The following is a 27,380-nucleotide window of genomic DNA, read 5'->3' on the forward strand; positions in this document are numbered from 1 at the left end:
GATTTATAGTCCTTTGGGTATATACCCAGTAATGGGATGGCTGGGTCAAATGGTATTTCTTGTTCGAGATCCCTGAGGAATCGCCACACTGACTTCCACAATGGTTGAACTAGTTTACAGTCCCACCAACAGTGTAAAAGTGTTCCTATTTCTCCACATCCTCTCCAGCACCTGTTGTTTCCTGATTTTTTAATGATGGCCATTCTAACTGGTGTGAGATGGTATCTCACTGTGGTTTTGATTTGCATTTCTCTGATGGCCAGTGATGAGGAGCATTTCTTCATGTGTTTTTTGGCTGCATAAATGTCTTCTTTTGAGAAGTGTCTGTTCATGTCCTCTGCCCACTTTTTGATGGGGTTGTTTGTTTTTTTCTTGTAAATTTGTTTGAGTTCATTGTAGATTCTGGATATTAGCCCTTTGTCAGATGAGTAGGTTGCAAAAATTTTCTCCCATTGTGTAGGTTGCCTGTTCACTCTGATGATAGTTTCTTTTGCTGTGCAGAAGCTCTTTAGTTTAATGAGATCCCATTTGTCGATTTTGGCTTTTGTTGCCATTGCTTTTGGTGTTTTAGACATGAAGTCCTTGCCCACGCCTATGTCCTGAATGGTATTGCCTAGGTTTTCTTGTAGGATTTTAATGGTTTTAGGTCTAACATATAAGTCTTTAATCCATCTTGAATTAATTTTTGTATAAGGTGTAAGGAAGGGATCCAGTTGCAGCTTTCTACATATGGCTAGCCAGTTTTCCCAGCACCATTTATTAAATAGGGAATCCTTTCCCCATTTCTTGTTTTTGTCAGGTTTGTCAAAGATCAGATAGTTGTAGCTATGCGGCATCATTTCTGAGGGCTCTGTTCTGTTCCATTGATCTATGTCTCTGTTGTGGTACCAGTACCATGCTGTTTTGGTTACTGTAGCCTTGTAGTATAGTTTAAAGTCAGGTAGCGTGATGCCTCCAGCTTTGTTCTTTTGGCTTAGGATTGACTTGGCGATGCGGGCTCTTTTTTGGTTCCATATGAACTTTAAAGTAGTTTTTTCCAATTCTGTGAAGAAAGTCATTGGTAGCTTGATGGGGATGGCATTGAATCTATAAATTACCTTGGGCAGTATGGCCATTTTCACGATATTGATTCTTCCAACCCATGAGCATGGAATGTTCTTCCATTTGTTTGTATCCTCTTTTATTTCATTGAGCAGTGGTTTGTAGTTCTCCTTGAAGAGGTCCTTCACATCCCTTGTAAGTTGGATTCCTAGGTATTTTATTCTCTTTGAAGCAATTGTGAATGGGAGTTCACTCATGATTTGGCTCTCTGTTTGTCTGTTATTGGTGTACAAGAATGCTTGTGATTTTTGTACATTAATTTTGTATCCTGAGACATTGCTGAAGTTGCTAATCAGCTTAAGGAGACTTTGGGCTGAGACAATGGGGTTTTCTAGATATACAATCATGTCATCTGCAAACAGGGACAATTTGACTTCCTCTTTTCCTAATTGAATACCCTTTATTTCCTTCTCCTGCCTGATTGCTCTGGCCAGAACTTCCAGCACTATGTTGAATAGTAGCGGTGAGAGAGGGCATCCCTGTCTTGTGCCAGTTTTCAGAGGGAATGCTTCCAGTTTTTGCCCATTCAGTATGATATTGGCTGTGGGTTTGTTGTAGATAGCTCTTATTATTTTGAGATACGTCCCATCAATACCTAATTTATTGAGAGTTTTTAGCATGAAGGGTTGTTGAATTTTGTCAAAGGCCTTTTCTGCATCTATTGAGATAATCATGTGGTTTTTGTCTTTGGTTCTGTTTATATGCTGGATTACATTTATTGATTTGCGTATGTTGAACCAGCCTTGCATCCCAGGGATGAAGCCCACTTGATCATGGTGGATAAGCTTTTTGATGTGCTGCTGGATTCGGTTTGCCAGTATTTTATTGAGGATTTTTGCATCAATGTTCATCAAGGATATTGGTCTGAAATTCTCTTTTTTGGTTATGTCTCTGCCAGGTTTTGGTATCAGGACGATGCTGGCTTCGTAGAATGTGTTAGGGAGGATTCCCTCTTTTTCTATCGATTGGAATAGTTTCAGAAGGAATGGTACCAGTTCCTCCTTGTACCTCTGGTAGAATTCAGCTGTGAATCCATCAGGTCCTGGACTCTTTTTGGTTGGTAAGCTATTGATTATTGCCACAATTTCAGAACCTGTTATTGGTCTATTCAGAGATTCAACTTCTTCCTGGTTTAGTCTTGGGAGGGTGTATTTGTCGAGGAATTTATCCATTTCTTCCAGATTTTCTAGTTTATTTGCATAGAGGTGTTTGTAGTATTCTCTGATGGTAGATTGTATTTCTGTGGGATCGGTGGTGATATCCCCTTTTTCGTTTTTTATTGCATCTATTTGATTCTTCTCTCTTTTCTTCTTTATTAGTCTTGCTAGCGGTCCATCAATTTTGTTGATCTTTTCAAAAAACCAGCTCCTAGATTCATTAATTTTTTGAAGGGTTTTTTGTGTCTCTATTTCCTTCAGTTCTGCTCTGATTTTAGTTATTTCTAGCCTTCTGCTAGCTTTTGAATGTGTTTGCTCTTGCTTTTCTAGTTCTTTTAATTGTGATGTTAGGGTGTCAATTTTGGATCTTTCCTGCTTTCTCTTGTGGGCATTTAGTGCTATAAATTTCCCTCTACACACTGCTTTGAACGTGTCCCAGAGATTCTGGTATGTTGTGTCTTTGTTCTCGTTGGTTTCAAAGAACATCTTTATTTCTGCCTTCATTTCATTATGTACCCAATAGTCATTCAGGAGCAGGTTGTTCAGTTTCCATGTAGTTGAGCGGTTTTGACTGAGTTTCTTAATCCTGAGTTCTAGTTTGATTGCACTGTGGTCTGAGAGACAGTTTGTTATAATCTCTGTTCTTTTACATTTGCTGAGAAGAGCTTTACTTCCAACTATGTGGTCAATTTTGGAATAGGTGTGGTGTGGTGCTGAAAAAAATGTATATTCTGTTGATTTGGGGTGGAGAGTTCTGTAGATGTCTATTAGGTCCACTTTATGTAGAGCTGAGTTCAATTCCTGGATATCCTTGTTAACTTTCTGTCTCGTTGATCTGTCTAATGCTGACAGTGGGGTGTTAAAATCTCCCATTATTATTGTGTGGGAGTTTAAGTCCCTTTGTAGGTCACTGAGGACTTGCTTTATGAATCTGGGTGCTCCTGTGTTGGGTGCATATATATTTAGGATAGTTAGCTCTTCTTGTTGAATTGATCCCTTTACCATTATGTAATGGCCTTCTTTGTCTCTTGTGATCTTTGTTGGTTTAAAGTCTATTTTATCAGAGACTAGGATTGCAACCCCTGCCTTTTTTTGTTTTCCAGTTGCTTGATAGATCTTCCTCCATCCCTTTATTTTGAGTCTATGTGTGTCTCTGCACGTGAGATGGGTTTCCTGAATACAGCACACTGATGGGTCCTGACTCCTTATCCAGTTTGCCAGTCTGTGTCTTTTGATTGGAGCATTTAGCCCATTTACATTTAACGTGAATATTGTTATGTGTGAATCTGATCCTGTCATTATGATGTTAGTTGGTTATTTTGCTCGTTAGTTGCTATAGTTTCTTCCTAGCCTTGATGGTCTTTACAATTTGGCATGTTTTTGCAGGGGCTGGTACCGGTTGTTCCTTTCCATGTTTAGTGCTTCCTTCAGGAGCTCTTTTAGGGCAGGCCTGGTGGTGACAAAATCACTCAGCGTTTGCTTGTCTGTAAAGTATTTTATTTCTCCTTCACTTATGAAGCTTAGTTTGGCGGGATAGGAAATTCTGGGTTGAAAATTCTTTTCTTTAAGAATGTTGAATATCGGCCCCCACTCTCTTCTGGCTTGTAGAGTTTCTGCTGAGAGATCAGCTGTTAGTCTGATGGGCTTCCCTTTGTGGGTAACCCGACCTTTCTCTCTGGCTGCTCTTAACATTTTTTCCTTCATTTCCACTTTGGTGAATCTGACAATTATGTGTCTTGGAGTTGCCCTTCTCGAGGAGTATCTTTGTGGCGTTCTCTGTATTTCTTGAATCTGAATGCTGGCCTGCCTTGCTAGATTGGGGAAGTTCTCCTGGATAATATCTTGCAGAGTGTTTTCCAACTTGGTTCCATTCTCCCCATCATTTTCAGGTACACCAATCAGACGTAGGTTTGGTCTTTTCACATAGTCCCAAATTTCTTGGAGGCTTTGTTCATTTCTTTTTATTCTTTTTTCTCTAAACTTCCCTTCTCTCTTCATTTCATTCATTTCATCTTCTATCAGCGATACCCTTTCTTCCAGTTGATCGCATCTGCTACTGAGGCTTCTGCATTCTTCGCGTAGTTCTCGAAACTTGGCTTTCAGCTCCATCATCTCCTTTAAGCCCTTCTCTCCATTGGTTATTCTAGTTATCCATTCTTCTAATTTTTTTTCAAAGTTTTTAACTTCTTTGCTATTGTTTTGAATTTCCTCTCGTAGCTCAGAGTAGTTTGATCGTCTGAAGCCTTCTTCTCTCAACTCATCAAAGTCATCCTCCATCCAGCTTTGTTCCGTTGCTGGTGAGGAACTGCGTTCCTTTGGAGGAGGAGAGGTGCTCTGTTTTTTAGAGTTTCCAGTTTTTTTGGTCTGTTTTTTCCCCATCTTTGTGGTTTTGTCTACTTTTTGTCTTCGATGATGGTGATGTACAGATGGGTTTTTGGTGTGGATGTCCTTTCTGTTTGTTAATTTTCCTTCTACCAGACAAGACCCTCAGCTGCAGGTCTGTTGGAGTTTACTAGAGGTCCACTCCAGACCCTGTTTGGCTGGGTGTCAGCACCGGTGGCTGCAGAACAGCGGATTTTCGTGAGACCACAAATTCAGCTGTCTGATAGTTCCTCTGAAAGTTTTGTCTCAGAGGAGTACCCGGTTGAATGAGGTGTCAGTCTGTCCCACTGGGGGGGTGCCTCCCAGTTAGGCTGCTCAGGGGTGAGGGACCCACTTTAGGAGGCAGTCTGTCCGTTCTCAGATCTCCAGCTGCGTGCTGGGAGAACCACTACTCTCTTCAAAGCTGTCAGTCAGACAGGGACATTTAAGGCTGTGGAGGTTCTCGCTGAGTTTTTGGTTGTCTGTGCCCTGCCCCCAGAGGTGGAGCCTACAGAGGCAGGCGGGCCTCCTTGAGCTGTGGTGGGCTCCACCCAGTTCGAGCTTCCTGGCTGCTTTGTTTACCTAAGCAAGCCTGGGCAATGGCGGGCGCCCCTCCCCCAGCCTCGTTGCCGCCTTGCAGGGTGATCTCAGACTGCTGTGCTAGCAATCAGCAAGACTCTGTGGGCGTAGGACCCTCCGAGCCAGGTGCGGGACACAATCTCCTAGTGTGCCGTTTTCCAGGCCCGTTGGAAAAGCGCAGTATTAGGACGGGACTGACCCGATATTCCAGGTGCCGTCTTTTTTCCCTTTCTTTGACTAGGAAAGGGAACTCCCTGACCCCTTGCGCTTCCCGAGTGAGGCAATGCCTCGCCCTGCTTCGGCTCGCGCACAGTGCGCTTCACCGACTGTCCTGAACCCACTGTTAGGCACTCCCTAGTGAGATGAAACCGGTACCTCAAGCAGAAATGCAGAAATCACCCGTCTTCTGTGTCGCTGGGGCTGGGAGCTGGAGACCGGAGCTGTTCCTATTCGGCCATCTTGGCTCCACCCGTTATAATTATTTTGCAACTTAATTTTGTTGTTACAGAGAAAGCCTCAGGGATAAACCATATTTATCACAGAGTCTGGTACAGAGATCCATGAATGATAAAGATAAAATTAGAACAGAAGCTAATTTGAATATGTAAATTACCATTAATATACATTAGTTTTTCTGTTTTTCTTGAAGTTTTCAAATAGCCTTAAAATTTCATTATGAATAGAAATGTGAACAATTTCAACCTCATAAGTAATTAAAGAAATGCAAATTTATGCAATACTTGGATGATTTGGGAAGAGCAGTATTTCATGACACAGACTTTTAATTGAATCCTAGCTTTACTATTTAAGAGGTAAGTGTTACTGGGCAAGTAACTGAACACTTAAAACACTTAAAAATAAGAGGAAATATTTATAAAGTGCTTGCTGTGTGTTAGGCACTGTTTTAAGCACTTTGTGCTGTTGAGCTAAGTTTTTATTCCTATATTTATGGAAAGACAGTGGAACCTACTATAGAGTTGTGAGGGTTAAAAGAAATTATATGAAGTACTGAGCCAGATATGTAGTAAGCATTTGATATTAGCTATTTTTGTCATGTATAATTTCACCTAACACCAACAAAAAACCAAAAAGGGAGAATCGATACAAAGAAATGCGCATTTATTTGGAAATATAAATAGGAATGTTCTTTTCTGGAAAGCAATTGGGCAATATGTATGAAGTCTTAAAATGTTTCTTTGGTGTAGTGATTCCATGTCAAGGAATCTATCCCAAGAAGATAATCAGAAGTATGGAAGGATTTATATTCACTGGAAAATTATTTGTAATAGTAAGAGTTGAATTCAATTCAATGTTGTACAGCAAGAAAGTAGACAAAGTCATGTGTCAGCCATATAAAAGCAGTACAAAGTAGCTGTTAACATAGTGGTTATGAAGAGTTTGAACAACAAGGGAAAATGTTTGTTATAATTTCAAGTAAAAAAGCATGCAAATCATAATACAATATGATACAGGTGATTACTTTGAACTTTGGAAGACATTATGTTATTAAAATAAAATAACATGTTAAAATTTTGAAGTAACTACAGAGTTAAAGTTGTAAAAACAGTACAAAGACTTTTATGTTTTTTGTTATTTGAGAGAAAGTTGTTTCTCTGATGCTGTATATTCCTATAAACAACAATATTCTCTTTAAAGAAATGGCTGATTTCAGGGCTGGGGCAGGAAAAGTACAAGACAGGACTGGAAAAGCTTGTGCCAGAAAACAAGGAGGTGCTCAAGAATGTTGGGAACACATCAAAAAGACACAAAAGCTCGCTTGAATAAGCCTCCACTGGCCAAACAATTGAACATCAAAATAATAATACAATAGCAGATTATAACCCATTGAATAAAACAGTAATCTGTGATTCCACACTGATATAAATAAGTAAATGAATAAATTAGAATGTTGCCAAGAAATGTGATAATTACCATGGTAGGCAGAATAACGACTGCCCAAAGATGTCCGTATCATAATACTTGGAATCTGTGAATATGTTACCTTGTATGAGAAAAGGAACTTTGCAGATGTGATTAAGGACCTTGGGTTGGGAAGATTATCTGTGTGGGCCCAGCGTAATCACAAGTGTCCTTAAAAATGGAAGAGGGAGGCAGAAGAGGAGTTTGGAATAATGTGCTATAAGAAGGAATTAATCTGCCATTGCTGGCATTGAAGATGGAAGAAGAGGCTACAAGCCAAGGATGTTGGCAGCCTCTAGAAGCTGATAAGTGTAACAATCAAATTGTTGTATAATGTAAAACATTTTCATTTAAAAACATAGATGGATAATATCCTAGACTAGAAAAAATATATTTTTTTTTGTGAAAGGAAATGACCTCTGTCCTTGGTTTCGTTTGGGCCTTTTTTTGTTTTTTAAAGATATAGATTGATAAACAGACATATACAGGATTATATGAGTATGTCTAGTTAATGTCCATTTGTAAGTATGTCTGTATCAAAAAACTCCAAAAGAAAACTAGGTCAGAGGTCATCCTCTTTTTTTTTTTTTTGTTTAATTTAACTTATTTTAAGTTCAGGGGTACATGTGCAGGTTTGTTATATAGGTAAACTTGTGTCACTGGAGTTTGCTGACTAGATTATTTCATCACCCACATATTAAGCCTACTACCTGTTAGTTATTTTTCCTGATTTTTTTTTTTTTTAAGAGACAAAGTCTTTCCCTGTTGCTCAGGCTGGAGTGCACTGGCGATCATAGCTCACTGCAGCCTCAAATCCTGGGCTCAAGCAATCCTTCTGCCTTAGCCTTCTCAGTAGCTGGGACTATAGGCGCATGCCACCACACCTGGCTAATTTTTGTATTTTTTGTAGAGACAGAGTCTTGCTATGTTGCCCAGGCTCCAGCAACCCTTTTTTTTTTTTTAAGGCTGAGTCTTGCTCTATTGCCCAGGCTGGAGTGCAGTGGCACATTCTCTGCTCACTGCAACCTCTGCCTCCTGGGCTCAAGTGATTCAGCCTCATAAGTAGATGGGATTACAGGCACCACCACACCTGGCTAATTTTTGTATTTTTAGTAGAGACAGGATTTCACCGTGTTGTCCAGGCTGGTCTCAAACCGCTGACCTCAGGTGATCCGCCTACCTCGGCCTCCCAGAGTGCTGGGATTACAGGTATGAGCCACCGTGCCCCACCTCCAGCAACCCTCTTGACGCAGATGTTGTACATTCCAGGCCTGGTGCCTGCAGCTGTGCCCTGACTGCCTGCACACCTACCCATCATCACCCCAGTGGGCTGTTTATTGTTTGCCGGGCAACCTTGGACCAGCTCTGGTCTGGTCAACCCAATGAGATTCTCTGTTACCTAGTGTGCTGCAACCACACCTGCTCCAATGAAAACTGAATTTCAGCCTCAGGCTCTCTTCCAAGTTTGTTTCTTTGTAATCGTCTCCCTCCGTGTTACTTTCTTATAGTTTAATAATTCCTTTTCTCTGAAAAACTAAAAACAGCTTTACTGACTTATAATTCACATACAATAAACTACGTAAAGTGTATATACTTTGATAAGTTCTGATATATTTATATAATCATGAAACCACCTATATAATGAAGTTAATGAACATATTCATCACTCTTAGAAGTTTCCTGATGCCTTTTTGGAATCCCTCTCTCCTGCCCTTCCCTACCCCTCTTTGTATCTTTATATTTACTGTCCTATCATAGCTTAATAATCATTTATATTGAATACCTTTTGTTTAACTTACTGAATAGTTTCTCCTGTTTGAATCTCTACTGGTACAGAATTGGTGTCTGGAGTGGCTCCAGCAGATAGATCTGAAATTCTGAGATTTTGGCATTTGGGTGGTTATGCCTTTGGGCCTGAGCACAGTGCTAAGCTCCTTGTCAGAGGGAAATGGAATGCTGGTAATCCATGGCATCACAATTAATTAAGCTATCACCTGTGGTTGATTATGATGTGTTGCTAATGAATGCAGATGCTTCAGAGCCCAAGTGGCTGCTACATTTGACCTTTATGGCAATAATAACTATAAGGACTATAGTGTAGGGTGGAGTCTTTTGAGTATAATTAAAGGCTTACAGACAGAAAATGACAGCTCAGATTTGTTAACTCTGCTCAAGATCTGCCCTCTTTTTTGATTACACATTTTACTTCAAATCATTTCATCTCCTCCAAATTATGAATAAACTTGTGAATTAAAAGACTTGTTGCTTGCTCATTTAAGAAATATTTTGCTATATAAAAGTAATGCACACTTAGAAAACTTGAGCAAGTAGAACAGATTTCTCTTAATATTTTCATGTATTTTCTTCTAGTCTCCTGTATATATTATGTAAAATGAAATTGTCTAGGGAGTTTTAGTTTTTTATTATGAAACATGCAGATAAATATAAAGAAGAACAAAAACCACAGAGTCCCACCATCCAGAGTTTACATGATTCAGCAAATTAATTTATTATTTCATAGTATTTATGTTTCGTTTTGAGACAGGGTCTTGCTCTGTCACCGAGGCTGGAGTGCAGAGGTACGATCTTGTCTCACTGCAACTTCTGCTTCCTGGGCTCAAACGATCCTCACGCCTCAGCCTCCTGAGTAGCTGGGACTATGTGCGCATGCCACTATGTCTAGCTAATTTTTGTATTTTTTGTAGAGACAGAGTTTTGCCATCTTGGCCAGGCTGGTCTTGAACTTCTGGGCTCAAGCAGTCCACCTATCTCAGCCTCCCAAAGTGCTGGGATTACAGGCATTAGCCACCATGCCTAGCCATATTTACATATTTTTAAATATTAACTTACAGTTGGCCCTCTGTATCCGTTACTCTGTATCTGTGGATTCAACCAGTATTCAAAATATTCAGGAAAAAAAATGGATGGTTGCATCTGTACTGAACATGTTAAACAATATGGTATAACAACTATTTACATAGCATTTACACTGTATTCAGTATTACAACGAATCTAGAGATGATTTAAAGTATATAGAAGGATGTGCATAGGTTGTATGCAAATATTATACCATCTGTGGTAAGAAACTTGACCATCCATAGATTTTAGTATGAGCGGGCAGTCCTGGCACCAATCTCTCACAGATACCAAGGATGACTGTATATATAAAGTATATATAAACTTTTAACATTTTTAATGTTAAGGTCTTAAATTTTTTTTTTTAGCATAGAGGCTCTGCAGAAGATACCAAGAGAGGCTATGTAGGCATTCAGTCTATAAATATTAATATTAAACACCTAATACATGCTAGGCACTCTTTAGGTACTTGTGATACATCCATAAAATAAAGATTCCTGTCTTTGAGGAGCATATATTTTTGTGGCAAAGCTGAACACTAAACAATAAACATAACAAGTATTATAGTGTGATAGAAAGTCGTATTATAATAAAAAAAGGAAAGATGATTATAAGAAGAGTGAGGCATGGTAGGTGCATAGGCAGGCTGCAAACACTTGCCAGGGGAGTGTGGTGTCCAGAAAAGACCAAGAACAGGGCTGTGGGTGATATTTTAAATAAACAGTTGTTATAGGCTGAGCGTGGTAGCTCATGCCTGTTATCCTAGCATTTTGGGAGGCCAAGGTGGGAGGATCGCTTGAGGCCAAGAGTTCAAGACCAGCCTGGGCAGCAAGGCAAGACCCTATCTCTCTTTTTTTTTTTTTTTTTTTTTTTTTTTTAAAGAAACAGTTGTTATAATCAATGGGAATGGTGTAACTTGATCTGGTGCTCCACCATTACCATGGTAAGCCATGTTAAGTTTCATGTTTAACACCTGAACTAAGTGTGAGTCATTGGACTTCTCAGCTTTTTGTTCAGAAATTGCAAAAATTAAAGGAGGAATTGGGGTGAGGGAACTGGTTCATTTAGTCAGTCAGTTAGACTCTAGCACTTAAACATAGAAGTTGAATCCCCTAAAATAGGGAAAATGGAGTGACAGTGCAAGTTACTATTTTCCTGTGTTGTTTTTGTTTTATTTTACAATGTTGTTCTGATGATTAGAAGGAAAAACATTAATGTCAGATGCTTTAACACACTGCCTAGCACAAAATTAAGTTTTCTGTCAATGTTGGATACAGTGATGGTGACATTTATGTGAGGAATCATGAAAATAAAACATTCTGGTTTGGGAGATAGATGACATTAATACCTTCAAGTACACTGTGCATGATATTTGATATTTTGATAATCAAGAAAACCAGAATTTTCTACCATCTTTCCCTAAATAGTGTTTAATATTCTGCTGTTCATGAAAGCAATTTTATTGTCAATGGTCTTTTTCTTGTTTGCTTTGTGGCTTATTGCTAGGGTTGGCAACCTGTGGTACTGGTGACAACAGTGGTATTTGAAAGAATTATGAAGTCTGTTTTTGTTAGCACTCCTATCTCTTTCTCTCTCTTTTTTTTCTTCTGTAGTTTGACCCTCTACCCACTGCCCATTGACTTGCAAGAAGTTTATGAATAATGACTTGGTACGCCACTTGCCAATCTTTGGTTCAAAACAGTGCTTTCCAAATTTGACTTAATTATACGAATTCAATAGGGAACTTTTTTTAAAGTCAAATTATAGGTTTTCTGTCTGCATCTCAAGGGGAGGGGCCTGGGAACATTTATTTTTGTCACAGGCGCTGAGAGATTTCTGATATACTGAACTAAAAATGTATTTTCCATTTATAAGAATCACCTGGAGTACATGTTAATGCTGTGAATAGTATAGATGGCCAGATCACATCTCATATACACTGAATGAGAAACTGTAACTTTGGGATTGAGAACAATTGGTATGAAGGCCCTGAGATTGGAAAGAATTTGATATTTTGGAAAAACCTATTTCTTTTTGAGATGGAGTCTAGCTTTGTCACCTAGGCTGGTGTGCAGTGGCGATCGTGGCTCACTGCAACCTCTTCCTCCCAGGTTCAAGAAATTCTCCTGCCTCAGCCTCCCAAGTAGCTGGGATTACAGGCGCGAGCCACCAGGTTCGGCTAATTTTTGTATTTTCAGTAGAGACAGAGTTTTGTCATGTTGGCCAGGCTGGTCTCGAACTCCTGACCTCAGGCGATCCTCCTGCCTCGGCCTCCCAAAGTGTTGGGATTACAGGTGTGAGCCACTGTGCCCGGCCGGAAAAACCTGTTTTTTCTTAATCTATTAAAGGTAAAAAATTGATCATTTTGTTTCATTTGTTGAAAAATCAAATTGTAAAACATTTATTGCATAGGTGAAAAAATTTGGCTTTGGTTGATTGTGGTAGTTAAAAATCTTAGATTATGCTTGCTTTTACTTTGGAAGGCTTTGTGTTAGAGGAATTTGCTGGGCAAACTTCTGCTTTCTTGCAAAACATATTGGACATCTTATTTTTGCTTAAAAAGAGAAGCCCTATTATTGTTGTTTTTGTTTTGTTTTGATTTATGATGTAACACTTTTGCTTATGACAACTTCTGATCCAGTGTCTTTAAAAGCTTTAAAAAACTATGGGGATTTAAATATAGTATGTGATATGGTTTGGCTGTGTTCCCACCCAAATCACATTTTGAATTGTAGCTCTTATAACCCCCATGTGTAGTGGGAGGGACCTGGTGGGAGGTAATTGAATCATGGGGTGGTTTTTTTCGGTGCTGTGCTCATGATGGTGAATAAGTCTCATGTGAACTGATGATTTTATAAAAGGGAAGTTCTCTTGCACATGCTCTCTTGCTTGCCGCCATGTAAGACATGCCTTTGCTTCTCCTTTGCGTTCTGCCATGATTCTGAGACCTCTCCAGCCATGTAGAGCTGTCAGTCCATTAAACCTCTTTTTCTTTATACATTACCCAGTCTTGAGTATGTCATCATAGCAGTATGAAAATGGACTAACGTAGTAAATTGGTACCAATGGAGTGGGTACTGCTACTAAGATACCCGAAAACTTATGTTTAAAAGGGAAGTGACTTTGGAACTGGATAACAGGCAGAGGTTGGAACAGTTTGGAGGGCTCAGAAGAAGACAGGAAAATGAGGGAAAATATAGAGCTTCCTAAAGACTTGTTGAATGGTTTTGACCAAAATGCTGATAGTCATATGGACAATGAAGTCCAGGCTGAAGTGGTCTCAGAAGGAGATGAGGAACTTAGTGGAAACTGGTGAAAAGGTGATTCTTGATATGCTTTAGCAAAGAGACTGGTGGCATTTTGTCCCTGCCCTAGAGATTTCTGGAACTTTTAACTTGAGAGAGATGATTTAGGGAATCTGGCGGAAGAAATTTCTGAGCAGTAAACTGTTCGAGAGGTGACTTTAGTGCTCTTAAAAGCATTCAGTTTTATTCATTCACAAAGATACGGTTTGAAATTGGAGTTTAAGTTTAAAAGGGAAGCAGAGCATGAAGGTTTGGAAAATTTGCAGCCTGATGATGCAATAGAAAAGAAAAACCCATTTTCTGAGGAGAATTTCAAGCCAGCTGTAGAAATTTGCTTAAGTAAAAAGGAGCCAAATGTTAATTGCCAAGAAAATAGGGAAAATGTCTCCAGGGCATGTCAGAGGTCTTCATGGCAGCCCCTCCTATCACAGGCCCAGAGGCCTAGGAGGAAAAAGTGGTTTGCTGGGCTGTGCCCAGGGCCTTGCTGCTTTGTGAAGTCTTGGGACTTGGTGTCCTAGGTCCTAGCTGTGGCAAAAAGGGACCAAGGTACAGTTCGGGCCCTGGCTTCAGAGGGGGCAAGCCCCAAGTGTTGACAGCTTCCATGTGGTGTTGAGCCTGCAGGTGCACAGAAGTCAAGAACTGAGGTTTGGGAATCTTCATTTAGAATTCAGAGAATGTATGGAACTGCCTGGATGTCCAGACAGAAGTTTGCTGCGGGGGTGAAGCCCTCATGGAGAACTTTTCCTAGGGCAGTGTGGAAGGGAAATACAGGGTTGGAGCCCCCCACACAGAGTCCCTACTGGGGACTGCCTAGTGGAGCTGTGAGAAGTGGGCCACTGTTCTCCAGACTCCAGAATGGTAGATCCACCAACGGCTTGCATCACATGCTTGGAAAAGCTTTAGACACTCAACGCCAGCCCATGAAAGCAACCAGGAAGGGGGCCGTACCCTGCAAAGCCACAGGGGCAGATCTGCCCAAGTCTGCAGGAGCCCACCTCTTCCTCAGCATGAGCTGGATATGAGTCATGGAGTCAAAGGAGATCATTTTGGAGCTTTAAGATTTGATTGCCCTGCTATCAAATTTCAGACTTGCATGGACCCTGTAGCCCCCTTGTTTCTGCCAGTTTCTCTCATTTGGAATGGGTGTATTTAACCAATGCCTGTCCCCTCATTGTATCTAGGAAATAATTAACTTGCTTTTGATTTTACAGGCTCATAGGCGGAACGGACTTACCTTGTTTGAGATGAGACTTTGGACTGTGGACTTTTGAGTTAATGCTGGAATGAATTAAGACTTTGGGGGACGGTTGGGAAGGCATGATTGGTTTTGAAATATGAGGACATGAGATTTGGGAGGGTCCAGGGGCAGATATTTGTTCATAGCAGTATGAAAATGGACTAATACAGTATGTGTTAGAAGTTCTAGTTGCCAGAATTCCTGGAAATCTTGATGCTTTTTAAGGAACACTAGGAAGTTATTGATATATTTAGGTGGTGTGTGAGCTGAGAACACTATTTTGGAGGAAATTTTATAGTGCCGTATATATGTTATATACATATGTGACCATAATCACATTTGTAGGAAAAATAACCTATTAAATGGTGTGTGACTGGCTATTATAAATTTTCCACTAAAATAGTTAATTAATTGTTCACTGATTTTTTTCTGTTAGTGCTTGGTACAGTACATATTCTTTTGATGATTATTGTAGTATAAGGTACATTTCTTGAAAAAAATGGAAATTACTCTTTGCATATTCTTTTCGCAAATTAGGAAAAGATAACAATTCTTTTAGTAGTGGAATATTTTGGTCCAAGTTCTCGAGATGCCAGTGAAGGTCAGGAATGTAGCTTCAGAACCAGTGGAATCTGAGCTTACTTGGTGGATTTCTTATGGAGATGGTTGGCTGTTTCATGAGTGTTATTTGGCAGTGAAGCAGGTGGTATCACACTGTTGACTCATCTTCAGAATTAAAATTTATTTGGAAGTGAATTTCCTGAAAGAAATACTGGTCTTAAAAATTCATTGTCACAGATTTAAATGTGAAGTTAGGATTTAGTGTGATGCTTGGGAAATTTTCAAATTTTTCAGTGACCAGCATTAGACAAGTAACTGTCATTTATCCTCTAAAACCATACAAATAATCATGTGTGCCAGCCAGTTTGCTCAGTTTCCCAAAAATAAGGCCAAGAGAAAACTCAGCCAAACCAAGAATTGGTTTTTAAAAAAAATCTATGAAATTAACAAATCTTTCATTATACTGATTGAAGAAAACAAGAGAGGAGACTCAACTAAAATCAGAAGTGAAAGAGGGGACATAACTACCAGTTTTATAGAAATAAAAAGGATTGTAAAAGTACTTTAAACAATTGTATGCCAAGAAATTGGATAACCTAGATGAAATGGATGAATACCTGGAAATACACAACCTCCCAAGACTGAATCATGAAAAAATAGAAAGCTTGCACAGACCTATGGGAGATTGAAGCAATAATCAAAAACATTCCAAGAAAGAAAAGCCTGGGAGCAGATGGCTTCATTGGTGAATTCTACCAAATATTTAAGGAAGAATCAACATCAATTTTTCTCAAACTCTTCCCAAAAAACTGATAAAGGGGGAACACCTCCTAACTCATTCTAAGGGGCCAAACTTGCCCTGGTACCAAAGTCAGACAAGGATACTAAAAATAGAAAGAAAAGAAAACTACAGAACTTATCTTTCTCTCTCTCTCTCTTTTTTTTTTTTGAGACGGAGCCTCGCTCTGTTGCCTAGGCTGGAGTGCAATGGTGCGATCTTGGCTCACTGCAACCTTCGCCTCCCAGGTTTAAGAGATTCTCCTGCCTCAGCCTCCCGAGTAGCTGGGATTACAGGTGCCTGTCACCACACCCAGCTAATTTTTGTATTTTTAGTAGAGGCAGGGTTGCACCATTTTGGCCAGGCAGACCATTATCTCTTATGACTGCTGATGTAAAAATCCTCAACAAAATGCTAGCAAACTGAATTCAGCAGCACATTAAAAGCATTATACACATGACCAAGTTGGACTTATTCCTGGAATGCAAGGATGGTTCTACATGTGAAAAGTGTTATAATCAATGTAATGTACCACATTAAGAGAATAAAAACACATAATCATTCCAATAGATGCAGAAAAAGCATTTCACAGAATTTAACACTCTTTCATGATAAAACACCCAACAAACTGAAAATAGGAGACTACCTCAACAGAATAAAGGCCATGTGTAAAAAACCGACAACTAATATAATCGGTCATAAAAGACTGAAAGCTTTTCCTCTAAGATCAGGAACAAGACAAGGATTCCTGTCTTTGCTGTTTCTATTTATTGTGGTACCAGAAGTACTAGCCAGAGCAATTAGGCAAGAAAGAGAAATGAAAGCCATCCAAATTAGAAAGGAATAAGTAAAATTACCATTGTAAGCAGATTATATGATCTTACATGTGGACAGTCTAAGATTCCACAAAAGAAAAAATATCTGATAGAACTATTTATAATAAATGAATTCAGCAAAGTTGCGGGAATACAAAATCACACACAAAAATCAGTTGCATTCCTATAAAGTGACAGCGAACTATCCAAAAAGGAAGTTAAGAAAACAGTTCCATTTACAATATCAACAAAAGTAAAATAATAATAAATTAAACCAAGGAGGCGGAAGAATTGTACACTGAAAATTATAAGACTTTGCTGAAATAAAGAGGACATAAATGAATAGACATTCCATGTTTATGGATTGATAGACTTAATACTGTTAAGATGTCAGTACTACCCAAAGCAATCTATGGATTCAATGTAATATTATCAAAATCCCAATAACCTTCTTGCAAAAATAGGAAAATCTATCCTAAACCATATATGGAATCTCAAGGGACCCCAAATAGCCAAAACAAAGTTCTAGGTCATATACCTCCTGATTTCAAAAATTAACTACAAAATTACAGTAATTAAAATAGTGTGGTACTGATGTAAAAATAGACATACAGAGCAATGGAATAGAATAAAGAGCTCAGGAATAAAGCCCCACATACATGCTCAAATAACTTTTGACAGAAGTCCTCCTGTGGTTTGGAAATGGTTTGCCTGGCCCCACCAAGTCTCATATTGATATTTGATCCCCAGTATTGGAGGTAGGGTCTGATGGGAGCTATTTGGATTATGGGGGTAGATCCCTCATGAATGGCTTGATGCCGTTCTCATGGGAATGACTGAAATTTCACTCTTAATTACTTTGAGAACTGGTGATTGAAAAGAGCTTGGCACTTTCTTCCCTCTCTCTCACTTGCTGCTCTTGCTGTGTGATGGGCTCCCTTTTGCCTTCTGCCATGAATGGAAGCAGCTTGAGGTCCTCACCAGATATAGATGTTGGCACCATGCTTCTTGTACAGCTTACAGAACTGTGGGCCAAATAAACCTCTTTTCTTTATAAATTACCCAGCTTCAGATATTCCTTTATAGCAACACAAATGGACTAAGGTGTCAAGATCAGTTGATGGAGAAAGGCATTGTACACAGTCTTTTCTACAAATGGTGTTGGGAAAACTGAATATCTATATGCAAAAGAATGAATTTGACCTTTACCTTATACCATATGCAACAGTTAACTCAAAATGGATCAGAGATCTAAACATAAGAGCTACTATGTAAAACTCTTAGAGGAAGACCTAGAGAAAGTTTCACAACATTGGAATTGTCAATAATTTCTTGGACACGACACCAAAAGCACAGGCAACGAAAGAAAAAAACAGATGTTTGACTTCATGAAAATTAAAACCTTTTTGTGCATTGAAGGACAGTACCAGCAGGGTGAAAAAATGATAGAAAATACTTTTCAATCATATATTTTATAAGGAATTGCTATCTAGAATATATAGAGAATTCTTTTTTAAAAATTTTTTTATTTCTGTAGGTTTTTGGGGAACAGGTGGTATTTGGTTACATGAGTAAGTTCTTTAGTGGTGATTTGTGAGATTTTGATGCACCCATCACCTGAGCAGTATACACCCTCACCCCTCTCCTACCCTTTCCCCTGAATCCTTAAAGTCCATTGTATCATTCTTATGCCGTTGCATTCTCATAGCTTAGCTCCCACTAATGAGTGAGAACATACGATGTTTGGTTTTCCATTCCTGAGTTACTTCACTTGGAATAATAGTTTCCAGTTCTATCTAGGTTGCTGCAAATGCCATTAATTCATTCATTTTTATGGCTGAGCAGTATTCCATTTTGTGTGTGTGTGTGTGTGTGTGTGTGTGTGTGTATATATATATATATATATATATACACCACAATTTCTTTATCCAGCAGTTGATTGATGGGCATTTGGGCTGGTTCCATATTTTTGCAATTGTGAATTGTGTTGTTATAAGCATGTGTGCAAAAATCTTTTTTAATGACTTTTCTCCTGGGTTGGGATTGCTGGATCCCCAGTAGTGGGATTGCTGGATCCCCAGTAGTGGGATTGCTGGATCAAATGGTAGTTCTACTTTTGGTTCTTTAAGGAATCTCCACATTGTTTTCCAGAGTGGTTGTACTAGTTTACATTCCTGCCAGCAGTGTAGAAGTGTTCCCTTTCACCACATCCATGCCAACCTCCATTTTTTTTTTATTTTTTTGATAATGACCATTCTTGCAGGAGTAAGGTGGTATTGCATAGTGGTTTTGATTTGCATTTCTCTGATCACTAGTGATGTTGAGCATTTTTTAATTTGTTTGTTGGCTATTTGTGTATCTTCTTTTGAGAATTGCCTATTCATGTCCTTAGCCCACTTTTTGATGGGATTGTTAACTCAGTGGCAAAAAACCAAGCAACCCAATTAAAAAAATGAACATAGGAGCTAAATAGACATTTTTCCAAAGAAGACATACAAATGGCCAAAAAGTATGTGAAAAGATGCTCAACATCACTAATCATTGGGGAAATGCAAGTCAAGACCACAATGAGATACCACTTTACATGTATTTTAGTATGGCGCTATGTGTGTGTGTGTGTGTATATATATATATATGGCTATTTGTGTGTATATATATATATAGTATATATAGTATATATACGTCTATCGTAAAGTAGATGTAAAGTGGTATCTCATTCTGGTCTTGAAGGAAAACAACATAAAATAACAAATTTTGGCAAGGATGTGAAGAAATAGTAACTCTTTGTGCATTATTTGTGGGAAAGTAAAATGGTGCAACCACTTTGGAAAATGGTATGGCAGTTCTTTAAAAAAAAAAAATCAAATGTAGAATTACCATATGATCCGGCAATACTTCTGGGTATATGCCACCAATAATTTAAAGCAGGAACTCAGTTATTTTTTTGACAATAGCTAAAAGGTCTAAGCAACCCAAGTGTCAATTGAGAGAGGAATGGATCAGTAACATGGGGTATGTAAATATAATGGGATATTACTCAGCCTGCTAAGGAAGGAAATTTTCACATGTGGTACAACACTTCAAGATATCATGCTAAGTGAAATAAGCTAGTCACAAAAGGACAAATATTGTATGATTCCACTTATATTAGGTACTTAGAGTAGTCGAATTTCATAGAAACAGAAAGTAAAATTGTGCTTGCCAGTGGCCAGGGGATGAGGCATGGGTAATTAATGTTTAATGTGTACCAGGTTTCAGTTTGGGAAGATGAGAAAATTCTAGGGATGGACTGTGGTAATATTTGCACAACAATGTGAATATAGTTAATGTTACTGAACTGTATACTTTAAAATTTTTAAAATGGTAAATTTTATGTCTATATGCCACATTAAGAAATGAGGCTGAAGGTCTTCTGAAAAGATCACTGAAGAGTTAAAATAATTTTTCATGCATTTAATAAACTTTGTATTATATAAATTCTCAAACATATAGAAAAGTAGAGAAATAGTGTAATGAATCTCAATGTAATCTTCACCTAGATTTATAGTGTGTTTTTTTCTGAAGTGCTTTAAATGACAGATATCATGACATTTCTTTCCTAAGTACTTTACTATAATAGATAGCTCCCAGAATAAGGACTTTTTCATACAGCTGTTGTGTTAGTCCTTTTTCACACTGCTGATAAAGACACCTGAGACTGGGCAATTTTCAAAAGAAAGAGGTTTAATGGACTTACAGTTCCACGTGGCTGGGGAGGCCTCACAATCATGGCAGAGGGTGAAAGGCACGTCTCACATGGTGGCATACAAGAGAAGAGAGCTTGTGCAGGGCAACTCCCCTTTATAAATCCATCAGATCTTGTGAGACTTATTCATTATCACGAGAATAACATGGGACAGACCTGCCTCCATGATTAAATTACCTCCTACTGGGTCCCTCCCACAACATGTGGGAATTCAAGATGAGATTTGGGTGAGGACACAGCCAAACCATATCATTCTGCCCTGGCCCCTCCCAAATCTCATGTCCTCATATTTCAAAACCAATCATGCCTTCCAAAAGTCCCCCAAAGTCTTAATTCATTTCAGCATTAACTCAAAAGTCCACATTCCAGTGTCTCATCTGAGACAAAGCAAGTTCCTTCTGCCTATGTGCCTGTAAAATCAAAAGCCAATCAGTCACTTCCTAGATACAATGGGAATACAGGCATTGCGTAAATACAGCTGTTCCAAGTGGGAGAAATTGGCCAAATAAAAAGGCCTACAGGCCCCATGCAAGTCCAAAATCCAGCAGGGCAGTCAAATCTTAAAGCTCCAAAATGATCTCCGTTGACTCCTTGTCTCACATCCAGGTCATGCTGATGCAAGAGGTAGGTTCATATGGTCTTGGGCAGCTCCTCCCTGGTGGCTTTACAGTGCACAGCCTTCCTCTTGGCTGCTTTCATGGGCTGGCGTTGAGTGTCTACGGCTTTTCCAGGTGCACAGTGCAAGTTGTTGGTGGATCTACTATTCTGGCATCTGGAGGACAGTGGTCCTCTTCTCACAGCTCCACCAGATGGTGCCTCAGTAGGGACTCTGTGTCGGGGCTCCAGCCCCATATTTCTCTTCCACACTGCCCTAGCAAAGGTTCTCCATGAGGGCTCTGCTCCTGCAGCAAACTTTTGCCTGGGGATCCAGGCATTTCCATACAGATTCTGAAATCTAGGCAGAGGTTCCCAAGCCTCAGTTCTTGACTTTTGTGCACCCGCAGGCTCAATACCACGTGGAAACTGCCAAGGCTTGGGGCTTGCATCCTCTGAAGCCAGGGCCCGAACTGTACCTGGGTCCTGTTTAGCCACGGCTGGGATGCAGGGCATCAAGTCCCAAGACTTCACAAAGCAGCAAGGTCCTGGGCACAGCCCAGCAAACCATTTTTTCCTCCTAGGCCTCTGGGCCTGTGATGGGAGAGGCTGCCATGACAACCTCTGACATGCCCTGGAGACATTTTCCCTATTTTCTTGGCAATTAACATTTGGCTCCTTGTTACTTAAGCAAATTTCTACAACTGGCTTGAATTTCTCCTCAGAAAATGGGCTTTTCTTTTCTATTGCATCATCAGGCTGCAAATTTTCTGAACTTTTATGCTCTGCTTCCCTTAAACATAAGTTCCAATTCCAAACCGTATTTTTGTGAATGAATAAAACTGAATGCTTTTAAGAGCACTCAAATCACCTCTTGAACGGTTTACTGCTTAGAAATTTCTTCTGCCAGATATCCTAAATCATTTCTCTCAAGTTAAAAGTTCCACAAATCTCTAGGGCTGGGACAAAATGCCACCAGTCTCTTTGCTAAAGCATATCAAGAATCACCTTTTCACCAGTTTCCACTAAGTTCCTCATCTCCTTCTGAGACCACTTCAGCCTGGACTTCATTGTCCATATGACTATCAGCATTTTGGTCAAAACCATTCAACAAGTCTTTAGGAAGCTCCACATTTTCCCACATTTTCCTGTCTTCTTCTGAGCCCTCCAAACTGTTCCAACCTCTGCCTGTTATCCAGTTCCAAAGTTGCTTCCACATTTTCAGGTATCTTTTCAGCAGCACCCCACTCTACTGATATCAATTTACTGAATTATGTTTCATGTTGCTGTTAAAGACATACCTTAAACTGGACAATTTTCAAAAGAAAGAGGTTTAATGCACTTATAGTTCCATGTGGCTGGGGAGGCTTCACAATCATGGTGGAGGGTGAAAGGCACATCTCACATGGTGGCAGAGAAGAGAAGAGCTTGTTCAGGGAAACTCCTGTTTATAAACCTATCAGGTCTCCTGAGCCTTACTCACTCTCACGATCATGAGAATAGCATGGGAAAGACCTGCCCCCTATGATTCAATTACCTCCCACCAGGTTTCTCCCACAACACCTGGGAATTCAAGATGTGATTTGGTTGGGGACACAGCCAAACCCATACCAGCCATAATACTATCATCATAGCTAAGGATTTTTTTAAAGGATATCTAATATCTGGGCCATATTTCTGTTGTCTCCATTATTCCCAAAATGTATTTTTATTGTTGATTTAATGGAACTGTATGTTGCATTTGTGTTTACTGTTTCTCATCTCTTTTGATGTATAACAATTTCATGCCATTTCCTCATTCTGTCCTCTTGTACTGTCTCTGTTTATTGTGTTGAATTTTGTAGAAATTGGGGCATTACCCTCAAGCAAGACACCCATCTTGTGGTATCATATTTATTTTTTTATTCCAGAAAATTCTTGTAAACTTGAAGTGAGAGCTAAAGGCTTGTTAGAATTGGTTTAAAACAGTTTTGCAAGAATACATCTGAAGTGTTACAGTACAGACTGAACAGAAAGTAAAATTAGAATTTGACAGTTGGAAAAATCTTTAGAGTCAGGAAGCTGATTTCAGTTAAAATGTCTGTTAATAACTAGTAGAATTATGTCAAATAGTAGGCCAAATTAGATGTGATCAAGGATGGTGGTAGTGGACACATCTCTAGAAGCCTTTTTGGTAGTTCTCAAGGGTTTCTTGTATATTCTCTACTTTGAACTTTCTTCCTTTGAAGAAGTATGACTTTTTTTATTATAGGCATACTCAAAATGAATACAGAGTTGTATTCTGTCTTTGGTAATATGAGTGGGAGGAGGAAGGGCACAAGGAGGAGGAAAAGGATAAAGGGTAGATGTTTGTTATCAGCAAGATTTTACTAGATTTTTTTCTATGTGTTCTCTGCTTCCCAGAATGGTTCAAAAATATCCTCAAGATGGATGTATTCTATTTGCTGGGGGATAAGAGTCTCGACAAACAATACTTTATCGTAGTCCATGCAGAGACTCCAACAGTTGAATAAGTTCAAGCATGAGAGGCCAGTAAGAATTGTAATGGGGGAGAAAGGTACCACACTCGCTGTCCACCTGCATGGTCAGGGATTCTGATTGGCATCCACACTCTCAATAACTGATGGGCTATTACCTGGTACCAGGTTCACTAGCTTGGTAGGAGGTAGGAGGATAGAGACTGGGAGTACAACATATCAACATAAAATGCATCTTCATTGAGAAGCTTTACATTCATTCAGATAAACCTTTCATACCTACCAAAGAGTATACTGGATTGTAACCAGTGAGATAAATGAGTGTCACATATGAAAGGAACCACTTCTTTTAATAGTCCATGAGTAACTCCAGCTTCCCTCGAGCATCATGCTTTCTTTCCAGAAACAGACACTGCAGGGAATCAGAGACTATTTTTGTTTATGTTTTTGTAATAAGCTTTTATAGTTAACTTACAGTCTTTTCAGTTTAAATACTTTTCACCAATCAGGAGTCATTTTTACCATAAATAATATTGCCTAGTAATACAGCTGACAGCCTGCATTTATTTTAATCCAGTTGATTAAGTGCTAGAAGAAGATATCAAAGAGTTTAAGCTTGCTAACCTTTTTCCTCAGAAGGCTTCCTGGAAAAGGGAAGATTTAAGTGAAAACAAAACAAAACAAAACCCAGTAGCAACAACAAAAAACCTATGTGCTTATTTGAGAACATGTTAATAAGCGTGGATCTTTTTTGCAGAAACTATGTGTAGTTGAACATACACAAAATTTTGCATACAATTTCATAGGATTTGTAGTTTTCCCCCAAATTCTCTTTTGAAGATAGAAGAGAGTGTATTTTAGTTCCTGGGTAACATGTGAATGAAGATATAATGCCAGCAAGGTGATTGCTGGAAACAGTGAGCTGATTGATCAGAGCAAGGGTAAGTGGTAGAGTATGAGGAAGTAAAATTGTTTAGGTTGAACAGATTCTTTTTTTTATTTTTATTTTTTTGAGACAGAGTCTTGCTCTGTTGCTCAGGCTGGAGTGCAGTGGCATGACCTCGGCTCACTGCAACCTCTGCCTCCCGGGTTCAAGCGATTCTCGTGCCTCAGCCTCCTGAGTAGCTGGGATTGCAGCTACTCAGCTACAGAAATTACCATGCCTGGCTAATTTTTGTATTTTTAGTAGAGACAGGGTTTCCCCATGTTGGCCAGGCTAGTCTGGAACTCCTGACCTCAGGTGATCCACCTGCCTCGGCCTCCCAGAGTGTTAGGATTACAGGTGTGAGCTGCTACGCTTGGCCTGGGCAGATTCTTTTTTTTTTATTTATTTATTTATTTATTTTTTTTATTTTTTTTATTTTTTAGTTTTTTTTTTTTTTTATTATACTTTAGGGTTTTAGGGTACATGTGCACAATGTGCAGGTTTGTTACATATGTATCCATGTGCCATGTTGATTTCCTGCACCCATTAACTCGTCATTTAGCATTAGGTATATCTCCTAATGCTGTCCCTCCCCCCTCCCCCCACCCCACAACAGTCCCCGGAGCGTGATGTTCCCCTTCCTGTGTCCATGAGTTCTCATTGTTCAATTCCCACCTATGAGTGAGAACATGCGGTGTTTGGTTTTTTGTCCTTGCGATAGTTTACTGAGAATGATGGTTTCCAGTTTCATCCATGTCCCTACAAAGGACACGAACTCATCATTTTTTATGGCTGCATAGTATTCCATGGTGTATATGTGCCACATTTTCTTAATCCAGTCTATCGTTGTTGGACATTTGGGTTGGTTCCAACTCTTTGCTATTGTGAATAGTGCCGCAATAAACATACGTGTGCATGTGTCTTTATAGCAGCATGATTTATATTCCTTTGGGTATATACCCAGTAATGGGATGGCTGGGTCAAATGGTATTTCTAGTTCTAGATCCCTGAGGAATCGCCACACTGACTTCCACAATGGTTGAACTAGTTTACAGTCCCACCAACAGTGTAAAAGTGTTCCTATTTCTCCACATCCTCTCCAGCACCTGTTGTTTCCTGATTTTTTAATGATGGCCATTCTAACTGGTGTGAGATGGTATCTCACTGTGGTTTTGATTTGCATTTCTCTGATGGCCAGTGATGAGGAGCATTTGTTCATGTGTTTTTTGGCTGCATAAATGTCTTCTTTTGAGAAGTGTCTGTTCATGTCCTCGGCCTGGGCAGATTCTTAAATGTGAAAATTTTAGACCCTCTTGCGCCTTCTCCAGCATTTACTTCTGTTGACCAATGCCTTACTTCCCCCCACATTCATTTTAAAGTTCTTTTCTCTCTTGACTTTTGTGAAATCAGTCTCTCTCTCTCTTTTCTCTTTTTCCACCTGCCTTTGAAACTTAGATATCCCTCAGAGTTTTTTTAGTCCTCTTGTCTTTTTGATTTTCACTTTTACATTAAGAGCATTTCAATTATTCCTATCTGCTGATGATTCCTAAGTCTCTTTTTGCCTTGTGTGGAGCTCGAGATCTTTATTTATTGTTGCCTGTGTACATGTCCACCAGACTGTTCCACAAATACTAAGTTCAGAAATTCTCAAATTGTACTTACTTTCTCACTATGGTCTTCCTTCTGTGTTTCCTGTTTCATCTGTTGGCATCCCTGTCCAAAGTCCTTTCTTTCTATATTCTATTGCCGTGTTAAGCCCTTCTGTGCATAATTGTATTTATTCTACAGAGTTGTCTTATAGGTCCTATGGTCCTTCTTTTAGAGATAAAGCAATTTATGTAGTTTAAATATTTACCTCCAAATTACACTATTAGTATGGGACAGTGCTGGGATATAAACCCATATGTGTAAATTCCATATTTTTTACTGCAATTATTATAATGCCAGCCACTTCTATCACTTTAATCTAAAAAATATTAAGGGTTTACGTATAGGTATAATTAAAGGAATATTTATTGCAGTGTTTTTCTAAAAAACAAATTCCAACAGTAAGAATTTCTGTTCAGCTCATTAAAGAATATTCATAGGGAATACCACATAGCCATTTATACATCATATTTTTGACCAGTAGTTTTTATTTTGTATAAACAAATTACGTATGGAAACCCAATGTGTGAAATAGATTAAGAAAAATAGTGCTTGAAAGGGAGGGAAGCTCCACAGTATTTCATGGACAGCTATCTGCAATGGTTTTTGAGGAGAGTTAGGAAAATATTCATAATACTTTAAGTGAAAAAAATACAATTAGTAAAACAGTATGCACAGTGTGCCCCCAATTTTGCTAAAAATGTATTTGAATGTGCAGTTCACCTTCCGTATCCATGGGTTCTACATCCATGGATTCAATCAACTGCAGAGTGAAAATATTTGGGGAAAAAAGTGTCTATACTGAACATGTACAGACTATTTTTCTTGTTATTATTCTTGAAACAATACAGCATAACCACTATTTACATAGCATTTACATTGTATTAGATATAAGCAATCAAGAAATGTTTTAAAGTATTTGGGCGGACATGTGTAGGTTATATACAAATACTACATCATTTTACATAAGGAACTTAAGCATCTTCAGATTCTGGTATCCGCAGGGAGTCCTGGAACCGATCCCCCATGGGTACCAAGGGACAACTCCATACATCACTAAAAGACTGGAAAGTTATACATCAAAGTATGAACACTAGTTGTTCCTTAATTTGAGGATTATTTATAATTTTCATTTTCCCCACATTTTCCACAATGAACAAGAATTAGTTTCATAGAGACTATAAAACAAACTCCTGAACATTATTAAAAAAGGCAATAAATGCAAAAAACCCTCAAAACATACTACATATCATTGAATACACACAATATACACACATACACTGTCATATACAAAGTAAAAGAAAACTGGTGACTGTTGCTCC

At 39.0% G+C, this 27,380-nt stretch overlaps 2 protein-coding genes across 3 annotated transcripts in view; one reads left to right on the forward strand and one right to left on the reverse strand.

Annotated features, from left to right (window-relative positions):
* The window catches only part of ANKUB1 (ankyrin repeat and ubiquitin domain containing 1), a 69,635-nt gene extending 60,062 nt beyond the window's left edge, over positions 1 to 9,573 (reverse strand). For both annotated transcript variants that reach the window (XM_063620237.1, XM_063620233.1), the window contains exon 1: positions 5,574 to 9,573. The gene's annotated coding sequence lies outside the window, so the exon portion shown is untranslated. The remainder of the gene's footprint in view (positions 1 to 5,573) is intronic.
* The window catches only part of RNF13 (ring finger protein 13), a 177,176-nt gene that overhangs the window by 11,333 nt on the left and 138,463 nt on the right, over positions 1 to 27,380 (forward strand). The window lies entirely within an intron of this gene.

This window comes from Symphalangus syndactylus, chromosome 17 (genome assembly GCF_028878055.3).
Source record: "Symphalangus syndactylus isolate Jambi chromosome 17, NHGRI_mSymSyn1-v2.1_pri, whole genome shotgun sequence".
Lineage (NCBI taxonomy): Eukaryota > Metazoa > Chordata > Mammalia > Primates > Hylobatidae > Symphalangus > Symphalangus syndactylus.